At 32.3% G+C, this 21,803-nt stretch overlaps 1 protein-coding gene across 1 annotated transcript in view; it reads right to left on the bottom strand.

Annotated features, from left to right (window-relative positions):
- LOC106871087 (uncharacterized) overlaps window positions 1-21,212 on the bottom strand; it is a 36,594-nt gene extending 15,382 nt beyond the window's left edge. The window contains exon 1 of the mRNA XM_014917377.3: window positions 21,082-21,212. The gene's annotated coding sequence lies outside the window, so the exon portion shown is untranslated. The remainder of the gene's footprint in view (window positions 1-21,081) is intronic.
- Window positions 21,213-21,803: the final 591 nt, after the last annotated feature.

Raw genomic sequence — 21,803 nt, forward strand, 5'->3', positions numbered from 1 at the left:
ACAAGAGATTAATTGTCATCTTAAGTTAATGTTCAGAGATGATTCAAACTGACATGTCATTTTCTTTCTATATACATATGTATGTATATGTATATATGTGCGTAATTATGTGCTCACAGGCATTTGATTTATATAGAATATCTTGGTGAAGTTAATTCATCGCTGAGGACAAACAAAATTACTTTTATAAAACCATCGTTTTATAACAAAACAATATTTACTGGAACCCACTCATTGGTTGCTGTCTTATCATACAGTTTTATCAAGTAGCTTTCATTTGAACTTGAGTTCGATTATTCTTGATAATGTTCAATTCCACACACTTCTCAGAAGAGGCGTATTATCTCATAAGTGCAAGCAAGATATTTTAACTTGACTGTCGTAGAGAGTTGTAGCATTTAAATAGTTAAATATCGTGTTCAGCCGATTAATAAACTTCTACTAGATGTCTAGTACTTACTTCATCGACCCTCAAATTTATCACAGACAGAGAGTCAGAACTGAATATTGGTTTCAAATTTTGGCACAAGACCAACAGTTTCCAGGGAGGGGTGTAAGTCGATTACATCGACCCCAGTACTTAACTGGTACTTATTCTATCGACCCCGAAAGGATAAAAGACAAAGTCGACCTCGGCGGAATTTGAACTTAGAACATAAAGACGGATGAAATGCCGTTGAGCATTTTGTTTGGCATGATAACGATTCTGCCAGCTAGCCGCCTTAGTGTCAGAAATAAAAATGTAAAAAACGGCACTTCACATTACAAGATTTCTTCCCTTCACTAACTTCAAAAATTTTATTTTAATATTGGTTCCAAGTTTTGGCACAACGTCTGCAATTTCGATCGACCCCGGGATTCAACTGGCACTTATTTTATGAACCCGAAAGGTTTCAAATTTTGGCACAAGGTAAGAATGTTCGAGGGAGTGAGTGAAACACCAGAACACAACTGGTACTTATTTTATCGATCCTGAAGGGATGAAAGGCAAAGTCAACCTCAGCGACATTTGAACCCAGAACGTAAAGACGAACGTAATGCTGCCAAGCATCTTGCCCGACATGGTAACGATCCTGCCAGCTCGCCGCCTTAGCGTCAGAATTAAATATATATATAAAATATAAAGTGTCAGAATTAAATATCTTCACACTGCAAGATTTCTTCTCTTCACTAACTTCAAAATTTTTGTTTTAATATTTAAACAGATTAAAACGGCAAACTGGCAGAATCGTTTGCACGTTGGGCAAAATGCTTAGCGGCATATCATTCGCCTTTACGTTCTGAGTTCAAATTCCACTGAGGTTGACTTTGCCTTTCATCCCTTCAGGATCGATAAAATAAGTACCAGTTGTGTTCTGGTGTTTCACTCACTCCCTCGAACATTCTTACCTTGTGCCAAAATTTGAAACCAATATTAAAACAAATTCGCTCAATAAGCAGATAAAGTATTCCAGCTGCCAATTCAAGGAACAGCGGTAAGCGTTTGTTATGCTTCCAAGAAGGACGTTAAATTATACATGAATCTGTTCAAATTGCTGCAAGGAAATAGATACTAGATATTGTGAAAACTAGAATGGTGTTCTACATAGAAAAGATTAATTTCTCATTTGATTGTCGTTATAAATTTTGGCGGTAGGCATTGATTATACGAGCCCCTACAGTTGATGAAGGCACCTTTTCTTAATAATTCGTTTATTAACAATCTGAATATGTTATATTTACGAATATGACGGAAAGTGCTATATAGTAGAAATAAACGCAACAATTTCACGTCCCTTCTTTTATATCTATTTAATCATTGAATGTTGGGCTGTAACATTTACTATGCATAAATTAAACCATCTGATGTTTGCATTTGATGTTTGAATTTGTTTAGCTTGTCTATGAACTATTTCATCAATGTTGCAATTTAAATATTACAATTTAATCACATTCTTAAATATTTCCACTTTATTAAATGAAATATTTTTATTCCATTAGTATTTATAATGATGTAACCGACAATGCTAAGTTAGTAAAATTATTGATTGATTATTTAAAATTACACTTTGATTGGGTGGTAAAAAATAAAGACCGGTTAGAAATAACGTCAATTTCATAACAACTTTATATCATCGCTACTGAACATCTGAATTAAATTCGAAGAAATTAGATTTGACGTAATTTGGCTCAATAATAAAATAACTAGACTTATATAGTGACCAGACGTTGGCAGACGCATACTTATAACGTTTAGTATGTTAGTATTTTCCTTTTCACTATATTATAGCCTGAGGCCAGCTCTGATTGACCAAACGTTGACCAAAAGCATTCCAGGCAAGATCACGCTGCCATTTTTTTTTTCATATAGCAAAGAATATACAGTGAGATTTGATTGCAATTTCTAGCAGTCGAGCGATCACATAGAATTTCGTTAATCACTGAAGGAGGAGAAAAAGCAACGATTTAGACAGTGATTTTATATAATTGTTTCAAACTTTAACATATTGAAGTAGTTTTTTATTTAAATCTGTACAGATGATTTGTACAGCGTATAGAATTCAAAAAGCAAATTAAGTACGAATATTGCAGGTGATGGCTGTAGAAACGTGAATAAGGTGTCACATCATTATTTTATTCTATGTTTGGAGTAAAATGTAGTGAACATACGAAGATACTTGTTAAATTCGTGAGAAAAAATCCAGTTTATTACGAATAAGACGTTATATATACTAGTAGATATATAGAATAAAAAGCAGAAAAGAATAAAGTTCACATATACTTCATAATTTAAATGTCCTCCACAGTTGGTTCAATGAAATTAAACATCTTTGTTTATATAATTATATACATGATTAATAAAAATGTTATGAATTTATAAGTGACGTGGAGCTTAACGATATGTTATGAATTGATCTCTTAATTATCGTGGCTATATTCTTTCATGTTTACATATCAATTCTATATAAATATATCTTGGTAGATAGACAGAAATGAAGGTGAAACATCACTTGGTCGATATTTGGCGTCTTATTCTCTGATTTGGTACTAGAAACGAAAGAAACATTTTGACAGAAATACTGAGGATCAATTCTGTAGAAACACAGTTTCACAAACACTCATACTCGAGGAAGAAAACGCAATTCGTCGTCCGTTTAACACTATCACTTGGCCCTTGGATGTCTTGAACAGTCTTCTCTGTTGCAAGTATTCGGACAAAGTTTCCAGCGTGAAGATAAGTTCCTCTTTTCCCCGTCTGAAAAATCTTATGGACACTGCCCTTCTCTAACTAAGCTATTATATGTACAAAAAAACAAAAAAAAACAAGTTGTTGTTGATGATCAGATTCAAGTTAGCCCCGATGAAACAGACCTGTGAACAAAGGCGTTCCAGCTGTGGTCATCACATTTCTTTGTCTTCAGATATACTGTGTCCATGACAACATTATCCAACGTGTGCTTCTTTTTTTAAGAATATAGAATGTGATTTGAAGAAGGTTCTATTGCTATTTCTTGCAACAAGGACGATTCCCGGGAGATTCTTTTCGTTTGCTCATAGGTGGAGGATCTTAAAAGGATGAATATTTTCCTGATTGTTTATTGTCCAACCCCAGAATTAATAAAATGTTTATGCAAGTGCTTCAAGAAATTTGGTCTGATGCCTTTCTGTCACATTTCCTTTGTGCATGATAACTATTAACCATACAATGATGTATAATTACTTGTCATGGCATTGTATTTACCTCTAAGTAGATCACTTGTGATTCAGATTACGGAGTAAGAGTATTTGAAGATCCATGACAGTTATACAATGAATGCGATTTGAATTTTTAAAATAACTCTTTTCTACTATTGCCACAAGACCTGAAATTTTGGAGTGGAGTCTAGTCAATTACATTGACCACTATGCTCAACTGGTACTTATTTTATCGATCCAGGAAGGACTAAAAGTACAGTGGACCTCGGCGGAATTTGAACTCAGAACGTAAAGACAAAATGCTTAGCGAAATGTCACTTAGCATTTTATATGGTGTGCAAGCTCCCTCTGTAAAACAATAATGATGGTCATTAGTTTGGACAGAGTGATATCATTTATTGTAAACAAATGATTGACAGAATGTGTGGTAACTTATGCAGTACAATTTCACTGTTAGTGAAGAAACATTTTGTTGGGTTTCAAGGTCCTTAAAATAAAATAACTGTGTATGCTGGCAGTTGGAATAAACTCTCATCAAATAAAATTTTTTAAAATCAAATAAAAATAACGAAACAATTTTACTAAAATGGTTTTCTGTCGATTGAGATTTCTCCGACCACCAATCAATTGTTGATGCAGAAATAGAGAAGACAAATTTCATGTACAAGTAAAAAAAAGAAAAGAAAAAGAAAAGCAACTACTGGACAGTGACTAATGCAACGAGAATGAGTAGGAATATCTATGACCAGATGCATTCCGTTGCCAATAGATTTAATGCAAGACTGTGGAAGATAAAATTATTTATCAATCAAGCTATCATGACTTTCTACGATTGACCGACTTGAAGAAGAAGAAGTTAACAACACAGTAACATAAAACTGGGAATGATTGATACAAAATAATAATAAAGACCAACAAATAACTTTCTTCAAGTGAACACATTATAATATCTATTTCTACAGTCAGGGAAGCCATTTTATAATACGAGTGAATACAGATATTGTTTTGTGCAATCAATAAAGAGATCTTTTTTCGTCTTTTTATAGAAGTTTTAAAGGTTCTGATTTATCTTAAATACCATAGGAAACGATTTCTATAATTTACGCGGTAAATCCATATCAATTTGCTGCTAAGTTGAAACAATATGTTCCTCTCTGAAATACTACAATATTCAGTAAAAAAAAAGGTAAGTACGTTTTGCTAATATTGCTTTCAAATTTTGGTACAAAATTAGCAATTTCGAGGGAGAAATTACATTGACTTCAGTGCTCAACAGGCATTTATTTTATCGACCCTGAAAGGGATGAAAAGCAAAGTCGACACCGGACGTATTTGAACTCAGAACGTAAAGACGGACGAAATGTCGCTACGTATTTTTGCCCGGCGTGATAACGATTCTGCCAACTCGCCACCTTACGTTTTGTGAATATTGACATTTTTCTTATTCCTAAGGTTCACTTTTTAACCAAGAATGTATAGCCTATCAAATACACTTTAGTGTATTAGTGGCACCGTTTTAATGCAAAGATATGAGGTATTAATCGGGATATTGCAACTTATTTTGTCTGACGCTCTAACGCATATGTCGAAATTCCTTTCTTGTTAATATTTAGAACACATAAATATGATGGAATTCTAGAAGCAGCAGAACCGCGAACTAAACATATTGGTAATTTTAGACTTGTCACTATTATATTACGATTGATCTATTACCAAAGAGGATTTAATTAACGATGCATTCGTCTATCATAAAGATTGTTGTGGTTAAGCAAAACAAGTCAACACTGACAAAGTACAATACATCCAGATGTCGTATTCCACAGGTGCCAATTAACTTCTGCATGCTTTATTAAAAGATTATTTGTATAGAATTTTCTTTTACTATTTTATAATAAACTCTATCCTTGTTGGTCTTGCTAAACTGAAGCTTGGAACATTTTATTCGCTGATTTAAAAAAAATATATTCAGTTATATTACAGTTTGTGAACTGTTGCTATTTATGTCGTATGAATTCAGATTTATTCTTTTTTATACAACTAAAAATATGATTTTGCTGCAAACGTTTCAAATTGTAGCAAGCAACACTGAGCAAGCAGAGCTTAATGCCTCAGTTCTTTCTATTAATCTGCGCGAAACTGATTCGTATTAGTTTTCACATATAAGGTGGCGACCTGACAGAACCGTTAGCACGCTTATCAACATTTTGTCCGTCTTTATCTTCTGAGCTCAAATTCCTCTGAGGTTGATGTTCCCTATCCTTTCGGCTTCTATAAAATAAGTACTAGTTAATTTACTGGAGTCGAATTAATCGACTCGCCCCTTTCCTCAAAAATTGCTGGTTTTGTGCCAAAATATGAAGCCGTTATTTTTTTTCCATGTAACCTCTCCCGAGATAGCATCAGATTCGACTATTTCATCGTAAACCATCTGAAATTGGAATGTCATTTTGTAACTATGTCGAAATTCTTTTTCATATAAACAGCAAAAGGTTCAAGAAATAATAAATAAATATGTACACAGACACACACACACACACACACACACACACACACACACACACACACACACGCACACATATTAAAAAATTAACTACTGCAAGTTAGAGTTAGTTTCTTGCACGACGCACAGAAGAAAATAACTTTCCAGATACATCGATTGTGAATAGCGTTAAGAAACAACGAAAAGAAAGATTTACTGTCTCTGAAAATAAGAAGGTTATAGAAAACAGAGAAAAAGGTAACATTCAACTCTTATTTATAGAAACATAAATATATTTATGAAATGGTTTCGCAGTAAAGCTTAACGTACATAAACTGATTGTTTTTTTTCTTCATAATATATCCGTATTGTTTTACATACATCATTCGGCCAATTTTTCATTGCTTTTTTAGAACTAGCTCTTTGTAATAAAGTCAAGTAAGCATCAATTAGACTTATGGTTTTGTAAGTCGTATTGGTATCTATGACACAATACAATATAGGCATTACTTTGCTACTTTTCATCTTAAGCTTCATTGGCTCGGAAAATCCTATATTCCGGTTGCTGTCTAGTCCCGGGTTTTGTTTGAGGTCTACACTGTATTATAACATTACTAAATGTAAAAACTGTCACAATATATACGAGGCATACCGGTCTCATACACACACAGGTATACATATACACGCATAAACCACACACACACACACACACACACACACACACACACACACACATGGTAATTGTTATGATAAATACGCAGAATATCGACGAATAATTGTATGTAGGCGTAAGGATATGATTAGCTAAAAATACCATAGAAATAATACAAGCGAAATTTGAGGCTGAGAGGAAACAAACAAATAAAAGATATCGCTCTGAATCAGACAGGCGAAACCACGTGCCTGAAAAGAGTAGAGATTAAAAAAGAGTAAAAGGCAAAAAGCAACGAAACAGTCTACAATAAATCCCAATATGTCAAAGGAGGAAATAGAAGGGAATCTAACGTTTCGGGAAATATATTTTATCAAGGAGAAGAAAAAAAACGCGAAAAAAAAAGAACTGTCAGTCAGGAGAAAGAAAAAAAACCTATACAATTATAATAAAAAAGACATCTTCACATGACAAATCTCAGATAGACTTCTTGGATATCGTTCGTGTTTTCATTCTCCCACCTCTTAATTCTTGTTTTCTATTCCTTTTTTTCTCTCTCTTTGATAGAGGTTATGATCTGAAACATCAGATTCTTTTTAGCTTCTTCCTTTGCTGTATCGAGCTTCACTGTATACGTCTTTGTTATTTTTTTTTGTTTCTTTTCTTACGATTTTCAGGCATCAGCTTTACCTGCCTGACTCCGCGTGTGTATTTTGTTTCTTTGTTTCCCATTTGCCTCAAATTTTGCTTATGTTATTTCTGTTGGTTCAGTCCCACTGCGTAGTACCATGGGCAAGTGTCTTCTGCTATAGCCTCGGGCCGACCAAAGGCTTGGGAGTGGATTTAGTAGACGGAAACAGAAAGAAGCCCATCGTATATATATATATATATATATATATATATATATATATATATATATATATATATGTATATATATATATATATATATATATATATATATATATATATATATATATATATATATATATATATATATTATTTAAAAGAGTTCCAACTCTGTCTGTTTTGTATGTTTTATTTATATTCTTATAAAATTAATGTGGGATATAGAATATGGAATATATAATATAAATAGTCAAATGAAGTATTGAACGTCTTATTGAATATATGAAATATTGAGTATTAAATATAGAGAATTAAATATATAAAGGCTAGTATACTTTCATGCCTATTAGCAGATGTACTGTAACAGACTGGCAGTTCTCTTGTCTTTTATACCTATTCCTTTGGACAGCAGCAGTAGGTGTTTGGCTATTTTTAGAAATTATGCCAAGTCTATTTTTAGAAATGATGACATTTGAGAGATTTTTTGTGTTTTAGCTATAGAGATAAGATTTTTAAACCCCAAGTAAGATAAATTTAATCATTGTTTTTAAGAGTGGGTTTGAATTTCTTAATAAATTCCTTTGCGTTTTCTCTCAATTTCATTCAAGTTGTAAAGTTTATGGAATGGAAATATTATAAAAGTTTCACGACCACATGTTGCCAGATGGTTACTCAGTGGTATTTGGCGGACCTCTGGGTTTTTAATCTGTTGTCGATGCACACGTGAGTGTTCCGATAGTGCATTACCTGTCTGGCCAACGTACAGTTCTTCACAATTAGGGCATTTGATGCAGTAGATTAGATTTCTACTTTTGCAGTTCATGTTCGCATTGGTGAATATTTTCCCTGTTTTTGTGTTCATATATGGGCCGGTATGAATTGATCGGCATGTACCGCATCGGCTATCATTGCATTTGGACACAGTGAATGTTTGATTTTTGTTGCTGAGGTCAAACCTTGCCTTTGTTAATAGCTTTTTCAAGTTTTTAGGTTGTCTCTTACTGAGAGTTATACTTTGATCTGTAATGATATTTCTCAATTCCTTACTTTGTGCAAGGATCGGTAAGTTCGCTTCATCGCTATATATATATATATATATATATATATATATATATATATATATAATGGCTGCCTACTCGTGATTGGGGATGACTATCACTGATCATTGCCCATGGATGAGGTTATTGCACCAGTAGTCGGCTTCACACGGGTTCGTGTTTACGGCTTCAATGCTCGCTCCGGCGCCCACCCACTCGACCTCTTATGAACTAGTCGGCTCGCAGGCAATTGCACAACCTAAAAGTTTAAGTCCAATAAGGTTTCTACAGCAACTCACTGATTCTCTCTACGCTATCGACATAATCCAGAGACAAGCCAGGACAAGACATCCTGTACAAATATGGGTAGTAGGCCCATTTTGTCAGGTCACTTGTAATATCGCACCAGTACACCCTGTTGTATGGTCGGTTCGTCAGGGACTAAACAGGCCTCCCCTACTAGGCTTGCTTGGTAAAGAGGGTTGCTAGAAGCCGAACAGGACTAAAAACAAGACCTGTCAAAAGGACGGACGAACCTAGTTTACGCTAAATGACTATCTAACAATTGCACAAGCCCTCATAAATACCAGGCTGGTGTCCGACGTGGTGGAAGACCACTGAGAGTGAAGCATATCTTAGCTTTTATTAAAGCATGTCTCTTGGAGAAGGCCACTCGGATATAAAACCAGATATGCCAGGAATGACACTGAATATTTTGGGGGATGTTTTGCCTGCGCTTAAGATCAATGGTGCTCCCATTTGCCTGATCCATATATATATATATATATATATATATATATATATATATATATATATATATATATATATATATATATATATATAATGGAATAGTTACTGTGAAGCATTGCGTAGAATATATTGTATAAAGGATCGTGGGTAAGGCCAGAACAATGTAAAGTAAATGCGAGCAAATCACAAGAAAACTAATGTATAAATTAATGTAGACTTACCTTGCAATCAATATTTCGGCGATATGACCCCATCCTCATAACTCCAAAATATTGAATGCAAGGTAAGCCAACATTAATTCATATATTTTTCTTGTGATTTGCCTTGCATTTACTTCACATTGTTCTGGCCTTACCCACGATCCTTTGTACAATACAATACATTCAGAAGGAGCAAATACCCCGAAAGTAGTCAATGATACACACACACACACACACACACACACACACACACACACACACACACACACACACACACACACACACACACACACACACATATATATATATATATGATTGACCGTTGACTGAACACTATTCAATTTTTTTTCTCCGTGTTTTTCTCCTTGTCTCCGTATTCTTTCTGTTGAAGAGCGTAGCTCGAAACGTCAAAGACTTTCCGTATTCCCGAGCGTCATACTAATATATCCTTTTGTTATTTACACCACCTGTCCTCGTCTGTTGTTATTATTTGTATATTCTCCCATATATATATATATATATACATATATACATATATATATATATATATATATATATATATATATATATATATATATATATATATGTATGTAATGTGTGTTTGTGTTGGGGGTTGAAATCAAAAAATGTTATCGCCTGCGGTATTCGAACATCGTGTTTGTTGTAAACCGTATAGCTGTGCTAATACCTAAAAAACGAAATACCCCTCGTTGCCTGGACTATGGTCTCACCGAATTAAATCGTCAACCAGTTATGGTTGCAGATATTGGTGCACTTCATCAGAAAGAAAAAGCAAGGAGAGAGTTCTTTGTGGTATTTATGACTTTCAATGAATATTTGAAGCCTCTCTCACGGGTGTTATTAGTTTCAACTGATTTAAAATGCAATGCACATTTATAGATCTGAATGTTTTTAAGAAAATGCTTACACTCTGAAGTAGTGCCTGTAAGTTGTACTCTTAAAAATGCTGGAGTATTGGAACATTCTCAGCTGGACGTAGACATACAAGAAACACATTTCAGCTGTTTCGTTTTTATTCTACACTTGGTACATAGTTTTGATACGGAATAAAAAGAAATAATGTGTTAAGTTCATAACCATCAGTTGGATCATTGACAAATGCTCAGTTAGCCATTGTTTTGAGACGAATGTTGAGTATACCCTATGTTGCTGATAGCAGTGTAGCCATTGCGGCTCAGATTATTGCTGACAACAGTTCGATTCAGTCTATTTTTTTTTTAAAGCCTGTGATATTTCTCTTCTGGTGTCTCTTCCTATGGGCGGTTTGCTCCACGTATTCTATCTTTTCAAACCTTTGTTGTCGCTGTTCTAGTGCTTCTTACTATTGAAAGTTTGTTGCACAGATTCTCTGTTCTTAACGTGTTTGTTGTCTCTGTTCTGGCGTTCATTGCTATCGGCAGTCAATTTTACGGATTCAGTTTTGTTGAAGTCTTTGTTGTCTTCATTCTAGTTTACCTAGCTTGCAGCACTAGTGTTTTTTTTTTCATTGCATGGCAACTACATTACCAAGTGCAATAAATGGGTGCGGGTAAAAAGTTATTTTACCATTAATTTATATAGCAATAAGAAAATGGAGGGATCAATAGGTGGTATTCATCAACTTATAGACATTGTATTGTGTCAATTTACTTGTTTATTTGTTTACTAAAAGTATAATAATAACAATATACAAACACATGTGACATATTAGGTCATATAAATTGGATGAGGGGACTGAACAGCAAAAATAACCCCTCCCCACTACCAACAAGGTTCCAACTACTCCATAAACAAAACAATAACGGAGTAACTCATCACATGTTTATAGAAGTTTGGATATTATTGTTAGAATTCTTACGAACTAATTGTATAAATTCCTCCATTACAAATACAACTAATACGTATGTACCTATGAACATGTCTGTACGGAAATGTTTATGTATACATATGCGTATGTATGTATGTGTAGGCGTGTATATATATATATATATATGTGTGTGGGGGGGGGTCCTCCTCATGTATAATAATAATAATTGATTCATTTGTGTGTATGTATGGACATTTGTGTATGTACATTTAAATGTACATATATGTATTTATGTTTTTATGTTTATTTATGTATATCTATGTATATGTTAAAGTATTCATATATATATATGGGTTTTTACGGTTTTCATATTTTTTATATTTTTAACTTAACTTTATGAACTTTATAAAATCTCTGAAGATGCCTAGAGAATCATCCATGTACCTCTATTTCATCTATTTCATCTATTAATTACTTCAGTCTACTGGAGTGATAAAGATAGAATGAGGCATATCACCTCCAGACTGAAACAGCTGTAAGATTATCTCATTTTCTGTCACTATATGTCATTTCTATAATTACTGATATGACATAATATATCACATATGTTTGTATATTGTTATTATTGTCCTTTTAGTAAACAAATAAACAAGTAAATTGACACAATACAATGTTTGCAAGTTGATGAATACCACTTATTAATCCTCTCCATTTTCTTATTGCTATATATATATATATATATATATATATATATATATATATATATATATAATGGACTCTCCTGTCGTTAGAGGACGTATTAGGGCTTGTCAATTTCCTACCAAACAACCACACAGATGATTTATTTATAGTGATCAAATGTTTGTGTAGACATAAGCTCACTCCCTCCATCAAATCGACATTGCCAGCACAGGTGTGACGAGTGCCACATGTCAAATGTCGAAATGATCGCAGAGCAACGTTAAATGAAGTGCTTTGCTCAAGAACACAATGCAACGCCCGGACTGGGAATCGAACCCACGATATATATATATATGATTGTATGTATGTATGTATGTATGCATGTATGTATTTCTCTCTCTCTCTCTCTCTCTCTCTCTCTATATATATATATATATATATATATATATATATATATATATAAGTATATATATGTGTGTTCGTGTGTGTACATATATGTGTGTATATATATATATATATATATATATATATATATATATATATATATACTATACTATACTATACGTATATGTGTATGTATTTTATTGTGATAGCCAGAGACGCCATGTGTGCGGGGCACTGCATTCGTACGTCTATGTGTATATGTGTATGTTCTAAGTGATAACGGATTTTTTTTAATTAACATTTTTTTATTTCCTGTTTTTCCTGTTATGATTGGATACAGCACAGCCAGGGGACTGTGAAGTCTTGTATAATAATAAATGGAGAACAGGACTTTCGTTTTCTTAAAAAAGAGAAGCGAGAAAAAGAAGAGAGAATAATAACAAAAGACACTACTACACATTCATGCGCCAATAAAATTTTAATCCAGTTATAGTATGCCCTTGTGGTTCCACAAGAGGTAACAATAGAGGATTACTTCTCATTTTTAAACTCATAGTAAAGCATCCACTTTTTATAAAATTCATCTTGCTTACTTTTATTGTAAGATATGTATTTTTTTTTCAATAAGATACTTGTCCTGAACATAGTATCTAAAATGTTTGAGGCTAAGAGTGGATTTTGATACTTGGCTTTCGTATATAAAAAATTTTGCTAATAATACTAGCAGGTCAAGGATAACTGATTTGTTGTGTTCGTTTTTGGTTTTGGTTTTGTTTCAGCGTACAAACGTCCCTTGAGTTTTATGTGTATATATAAATATATATATATATATATATATATATATATGTATATATATATATATATATATATATATATATATATATATATATATATATATATATATATATATATATATATATATATATATATATATATATATATATATATATATATACACATACATATATATATACGAGCCCACAACCTACGAGACCTCTTGGTCCACAGCTTCTTCCCTAACCCAACCTCCCAACCCGGCTCGTTCCCCTGCTCCTGCCCACGCTGCTGCACTTACCTCTCCAACACCACCCTCCTCACAGGCACTCATCATCGACCCTATCATATCACTGACTCCTTCACCTGCACTTCTAGCAACGTCATCTACTGCATCTCCTGCTCTTTCTGTCCTTTTCTATACATCGGTCAAACGGGATGTCGCTTGGCTGACCGGTTCGCGGAACACCTCCGAGACATCCGACAGCACAGGTACATAAACAGGAGTGAACATACACACCCACACATATATATATATATACATACACACGCATATACACGCACAAGAAAATACACGCATATGTACACGCACGCACACACACACACACACACACAAACACATTAGTCAGTATACATGTATGTGTATCATATTTATATGTATGTATCGAAACATATATATATATATATTGTGTGTACACGTATACACATCTATATATATACGCATACATACATATATCATACATCTATGTGTGCCTATTTTATATGCTCGTATATATGTATGTGATATATAAATACACAAGCACACACATGCATACATACATACATACATACATACAAATATGCACGCACACACGCACACACACACAGCCATAAACGCACACGTACATATAGAAGACAAACAGTAAGATGACGATACCAATGTGGCATAAGCTTAAGAGCGGTTACAATTGTTTCATTACTAGTCGACGTTAAGCCACATTGCATATACCTGATTATATGTCAATCTATGTATATATATATATATATATATATATATATATATGAGCATGTTTTGTGTTTGTATGTTATGTGTCTGCCTATATTGTGTTCCTTAACGTTTGTAATCAAGAGATTCGGCAAACATGATTCGATAAAATCAGTGCCAGACGGAGATAGAGACCTACTAAACACTTGAAATCACATCCCAGCGTAAATGCAATTAAGTGTTTCAAACCAATAAAAGAAGTATATATAAGTATATACAAATTCTCATATATATATGCAAATACATACATATATACATACATATATGTTATGTGTGTATCTGTATGTATGTATGTATGTATGGATGGATGTATATTTAAAATCTTTAAAAATGCTTCAGCTTCAAAGCCGCGGTTATGCTAGGGCGCCACCGTTGACTGAGCCGCAACAATATTTGAAACTTCTTTTGATATGTAGCATTTGGTCGATGAAGGACTTTGATCCCGCTGTCCTCATCTATATACACATATGTTTATACATACACATATATATGAATATGTATGCATACATATATATACATACATACATACATACACATATATATATATATATATATATATATATATATATATATATATATATATATATATATATATATATATATATATATATATATATAATAATAATAATAATAATATTAGGGACAAAATCCAAAATTACAGGTAAAAAAACTCAATTAAAATCAATTTATAAAAAATTAAAATTAAATTGAGCCTTATAGATAAAATATATAGTTTTAGGGAAAATAACCAATTTTCAAGAACTCATCGATGAAAATCCACTATCACATATAGAAAAATTAATAATTAAAAGCACAATAAATGAGTATAATATAAAGTAAAGTAAATATCATAAGATAAATATAATAAAAAGATTACACGTGTTTCATAACCAATTTTCAAATAGAAAAGAAATTTAAATCGATTAAAATCAATTGAAATTATCGAAAATAAATTCTATTCAAAAATATAGCTACTCGTCAGATCGTAAGTAGAACAATAATTAGATATATATCTCAACCAACAATAAGTACCAAATGAATTAATATGAAATACTTATTATATAAAGATAGAAAAATTATTAAAAAATATATCATAATATCAAAATAATAACTATTCAATAATCATCCCTTCATCCATTATAATAACATGTATATTATATACAAAAAACATCTTACATAAATTATCATTGTTTTAAATTATCATTGTTTTAAATAAGTTGAACGAAGTTTAAGTTTAAAATAATAATGAAGATAAAATTAGTACATATTTAACCGGTGTAATAGTTAAAGCTATACTATTTAAAGCTAAAGACGTTTATTTAATTATAATTAAAGATCAATTGAATAATAGAAAAATACAAGATTATTTATTTCTACAAACGTAATAATAAAAAATATGAATAAAAAAATTATGAATGGAAAAATTATGAATGAAAAAATTAGGAAAGAAAAAATTATTAAGAATAAAAGATTAAACTTTATATATATATACAAAGTTTTGATTTTAAAAAAACTTTAACGATATTATAAACTATAAAGATTAATAATTAATCAAATATTATTAATCAAAAATAATCGAAAATATATCAACACTATTCAAATCGAAGTTCTAATATTATGTTGAAATGAAACTATAACTTCTAAATAATTTAGTGTTAAATAAGTTATCTATTAAAAATAATCTATAAAGAACCAAATGAATAATATAAAAACAAGAATACATATTATTTTCAAATAGTAGAAAATCTTTAGCAAAGTGAAAAACAGTACTTATCCAAATTTTTCCGTAATTCAAACTGAAAACTAAGACGTTATCTAATAGCTATAGCGTTTTAAGCAAGAGTTCGCGCGAAAATACTACGTTAAAATAGAACGTTAAAATAGAGAATAGAATACGAAAGCATGAATGAAATAATAATACTTAAATAAATGAATGAAAAATTTAAAATTTATATAACTAATAACATAAAAAGAACAAAAAACTATAGTTATCTTATAAAACATATTAATAAATATTAAATTCTAATATATAATAAATAAATAATAATACTAATAGTCGTAAATTAAATAATATTATGAAATAAAATAAAATACTACTATTGATTTAGTCTTATCAAAATCGTAGTGTCATTGTAATATAAAACCTTAAACTTACTAAAATATTAACCTACTAATAAAAACAAAATATAATTACTAGAATAATTAAATAGATACCCCAACACACACCCTAATACATACATACATATATATATACATACATACATATATATATATATATATATATATATATATATATATATATATATATATATATATATATATATATTTATTTATTTATGTGTTTCAGCCAAGTGGCTGCGGTCATGCTGGTGCACCACCGTGATTTTCACGTTCCTCATGGCTCTTCTCCTCCACCTGACATGGTCCAATCAAGAGTTTTGATGGCACATCTGGTGTATAAGAGAATTTGACATAGCTGCCCTAAACTGTGTCTCATTACGAGCCATTGGTTCGTCTGGTACCGTGGAGAGGAAAGTGTCAAGTTTTGTCTTGAAGACCTCCGTATCCATGTCTTGCATGTCTCTCAAATGTTTTGGCAGGGCATTGAAGAGCTGAGGTCCTCTGAAACCGAGGTTGCTGCAGTATCTCGTTCTTATGTGAGATGCAGTGGACGGTACCTTTGGCACCATGCAGTGGCGACCCGTGCGGGCATTCCCGTAGTACTTGATGCCAAACTTTAGCACCAGTCCTTCCAGTATTTTCCATATGTATATTATTACATATCTCTCCCGCCTGCGCTCCAGGGAGTAGAGACCTAGTGCCTTCAGTCGCTCCCTGTAGTTCATCTGTTGGACTGTGGCGATCTTTATTGTATAGTGCCGCTGAATTGCCTCGAGTTCTGCTGTCCGCTTAACACTGTGTGGTGACCACAACTGAGAGCAATAGTCTAGGCGGCTCAGAACAAATGTCTTCCACAGAGTCAACATGACTTTTTGATCCCTTGTACGGAATGTCCTCAGTATCCACCCTGCCAGTTGTCTGCACTTTGCTGTCAACTTGACAATGTGCATGTGAAATGATGCATCACTACACATGTTGATGCCCAGATCTCTTACTGTTTGTGGTTCTGGGATTGCAGTACCTCCAGGCCCTGTGTATGCCAGTTGGGAGGTGCTTGTGGTCTTGTAGCGCAGTACTTGAAATTTTTTTGCATTGAACTGCATATTATTTTGCTCTGACCACTCATATATTGCATTTAGGTCATTCTGCAGGCTTACAATATCATCAGGATTCTTTATTGCCTGAGATATCTTTGTGTCATCAGCATAGCTAGTGACAGTGGCTCTCCGAGTGACCGTGGGCATGTCCAGAAGGGCCACTATGAACAGTAGTGGCCCCAGAACAGTTCCTTGTGGAACACCGCTCAATATTTGTGTTTCCCTAGATAGTTCTCTATTGGCTGCAACTGTCTGACTTCTACCATTCAGGAAGTCATGCAGCCACTCTCCTAATTTACCAGCTATGCCAAGGTTTCACAGCTTGTGACATATCAAGCCATGATCAACTTTGTCAAAGGCTTTTGCAAAGTCGAGATGTATCACATCAACATTTGAATGGTCCAGTAGCTGCTTAAGGACCCAGTCATAATGCTGCAAGAGCTGCGTGAGGCAGCTTCTACCTGGACGGAAACCATGCTGGGTCTCATTCAGCAAGTCATTTTCTTCTAGGAACGCAATCAATCTCCTTCTGACAATTCGTTCCATGACTTTGCTAATATGTGAAGTCAGAGAGATGGGCCTGTAGTTCCCAGCCTCTGCTCTACTTCCACCTTTATGGATAGGACATATGGTGCCTTCCTTCAGCTTTTTGGGAAGTTTACCATTTGCAAGGAAACTCTGGAAGAGTATCCGGAGTGGTCCTGCTAGTTCTTGTTTACACGACTTTAAGAGGACAGCTGGGAAACCATCGGGGTCAGTTGCCGAATTATATATATATATACACCTACATACATATACAAATATACATACTTATATATAAAACATATAAACATATATACATACGAATATACAAAATAATATACGTATATACACACAACATACACACATATATACACATAAACACTAATAAAAGCATATACATAAATAAAAACATACATACACATATATACATAAATACACACATATATATAAATACATATAACACATATATACATAAATACACACATATATATAAATACATATAACACATATAGACCAAACATACACACTACCATATATATATATATATACATAAATACATATCTACACATATACAGACATATATACATACATATAAAAATACACATATATACACAGAAAAAACATGCATATACATATACATATACATATATACATATACATATATACATATATATACATATATATATATATACACATATACATAAATATATATATATACACTTATATATATATACCTACTAATTTATATAGACAAATTACACACTCACATATATACTTATACCCATATATATACATATATATACACATTTACATAAGTACATAAATAAATATACATATACACAAAAATACTCATAACTATATATATAAAAAAATATACAAAATATACACACAAATAAAAATTCACTCAAATAAATATATAAATAAATATATATATATATATATATATATATATATATATATATATATATATATATATATATATATATACACACACACATATATACATATATATACATATATATACATATATATATATATACATATATACATATACATATATATATGTATATATATATAATATATACATATATATGTATGTATGCATACACACACACACATATGTATATATATTCATACATTTTATAAAGTATGTATGCATGTTATATATTACATGTGTGTGTATATATGCATTTATTTATGTATATATATATGTATGTATATATATGAATATATAAACATATAGATATATATGTACAAATATATATCCACAAATCTATCTATCTGTCTATCTAACTATCTATATAGCCAAAAATAATCGGGTTCAGTAGTGGGTTCGATTCTCCATTCCAGTAGCCATTTTAAGACTACACTGGGCATCAATCTTGAGGCGGGCGAATGTGCGGAATACGAGCTAAATTATAGAAATAGTAATAATAAGTAGTAAACGGGCGTGGTATTCAGCGCTTTGTAGAACATACCCCGTTCCAAATGCCACAATGTTTACATAATAGAATTATTTCGGCATTTGAAACGCGTATGTCCTGTAAAGTATCGAATACCACACCTGGATTCTGCTTATTATCGATTGATTTACACACACACACACTTCAGTATGTATGTATGTATGTATGTATGTATGTATGTATGTATCTATGTGTGCGTGTGTGTATGTTATCAAAAAGAATGAGAAAGAGAGAGAGAAATTGTGAGGGTGTGCACACCTGCGTTTGTACGTTATATATTCAATATGAAATATATCTTTTTATATAAAGTACGCTGTTTGTGTTGATGTGCATGGATGATATTTCTGTTGTTATTGACATGAATAACAATAATTTCTTTCTACTATACGCACAAGGCCTGATATTTGGGGCTTGTCGATTATATCAACCTCACTGCTCAACTGGTACGCATTTCATCAGCCCCCGAAAGGATGAGATGCAAAATCGACCACAGCGGAATTCGAACTAAGAACCCAAGGACAGAAAGACGGACGAAATACCGCTGAACAGTTTATCCGGGGTGCTAACGGTTCTGCCAGCCCGCTTCATTGCAAAAGATAGAATTAATAAAAAACGTTTTCTTAGAATACAAATGGGCATGCATGTGTGTGTGTGTGTGTGTGTATATATATATATATATATATATATATATATATATATATATATATATATATATATATATATATATATGCATATATATATATATATATATATATATATATATATATATATATATATATGCATATATATATATATATATATATGCATATATATATATATATATATATATATATATATATATATATATATGCATATATATATATATATATATATATATATATATATATATATATATATATATATACATATGCGTGTGTGTGTGTGTGTAAATAAACCCACGTAAAAAGCCAGTATGACTTGATAGCATATGCGATACTTTCGCTAATTGTTTTAGGTGCCTGTGTAGTCGCGAGCATATAATGACAACCTTCTAAACTCTTTGATGCTGGGCCCAGAGGAATATCAAAGATGTGACAACTTGACGATGAGAAGGTTGCACCTGCACAGAGCTGGTTCTCGTTTACCGTTGAATTGATTGGAGTGATACTAAATAAAAGTCATTTGCTTAAGGACACAAACTGATGCCTGGCCCTGAAATCGAACCCACATCCTTATCAACGCAATCCAAACTCTCTAACGGGTACTTGAACGCGTGCACGCATTCACGCTCTCACACACACACATACATATAAACGCGCATACTCACGCATAGGCAAGCACATACACACATGCATACATACATTAATGCATCCATACATACGTACACACACACACACACACACACAATATTATTACTTTAAAATACTTCACAGTGGTTTATGTAAGAAATTTACCTTTGTAACATTAAAAAAAGTGTAGCGAGAAAGAGAGAAAGCGCGCACGAGAGAGAGAGAGAGAGAGAGAGAGAGAGAGAGAGAGAGGCGTACATTATAACTTAAAACTATATCGAAAATAATATACGGTACTTACGTCGACAATTATATTCTGTAATGTAGTGCGTGCTAACAGTAGCGCATTTATACAAGTGTTGTCTGCATCAATGACTGATGACGTCAGCACGATCAACCAATCGTAACAGCTAGAAGCTATTGCAAAATGAACTTACTCGCTGGGTTTGCGCAGTTTGTTAGTGAGATTATCTTTGAAAAACAATTTATTTTTCCCGTAAACACAAAGCATAGAATTGATAGTTTGCATGATAACTTCAACTCTTCGTGTGTAAATGTGTGTGCACGTATATGTGTTTTTGTATTACGTTTCTTTCTTTTTTATTTTTATCTATCTATCTATCTATCTATCTATCTATCTATCTATCTGTCTATCTATATAATATATATATATATATATATATATATATATATATATATATATATATGTTGCTAATTTCATATTCACAGTTTCCCTTCACCTAACTGATTTACTGTACCAACGGATTTGAATTACCAATTCATCTCGTTCTTTCTTTTTCTTCTTTACTTCCTTTCCCCAATTCCTTTGTTAGTTTCCTCGTTTCTTTTCTCTCTCCTTTTTTTTTTCACTTTCATTTCCCTTACCCATTCTATCTTATTCGTTAATATCCTATTATGAAAAAGACTGGAAAGGTTGATTGATACTTTGTAAATGTACAAATAGATGATGCTCTGGTCGATTATTTGATTGATGAGATAATGGATAGAAGGATAAATACATAA

Source organism: Octopus bimaculoides, chromosome 2 (genome assembly GCF_046866305.1).
Source record: "Octopus bimaculoides isolate indiv1 chromosome 2, ASM4686630v1, whole genome shotgun sequence".
Classification (NCBI taxonomy): Eukaryota; Metazoa; Mollusca; class Cephalopoda; order Octopoda; family Octopodidae; genus Octopus; species Octopus bimaculoides.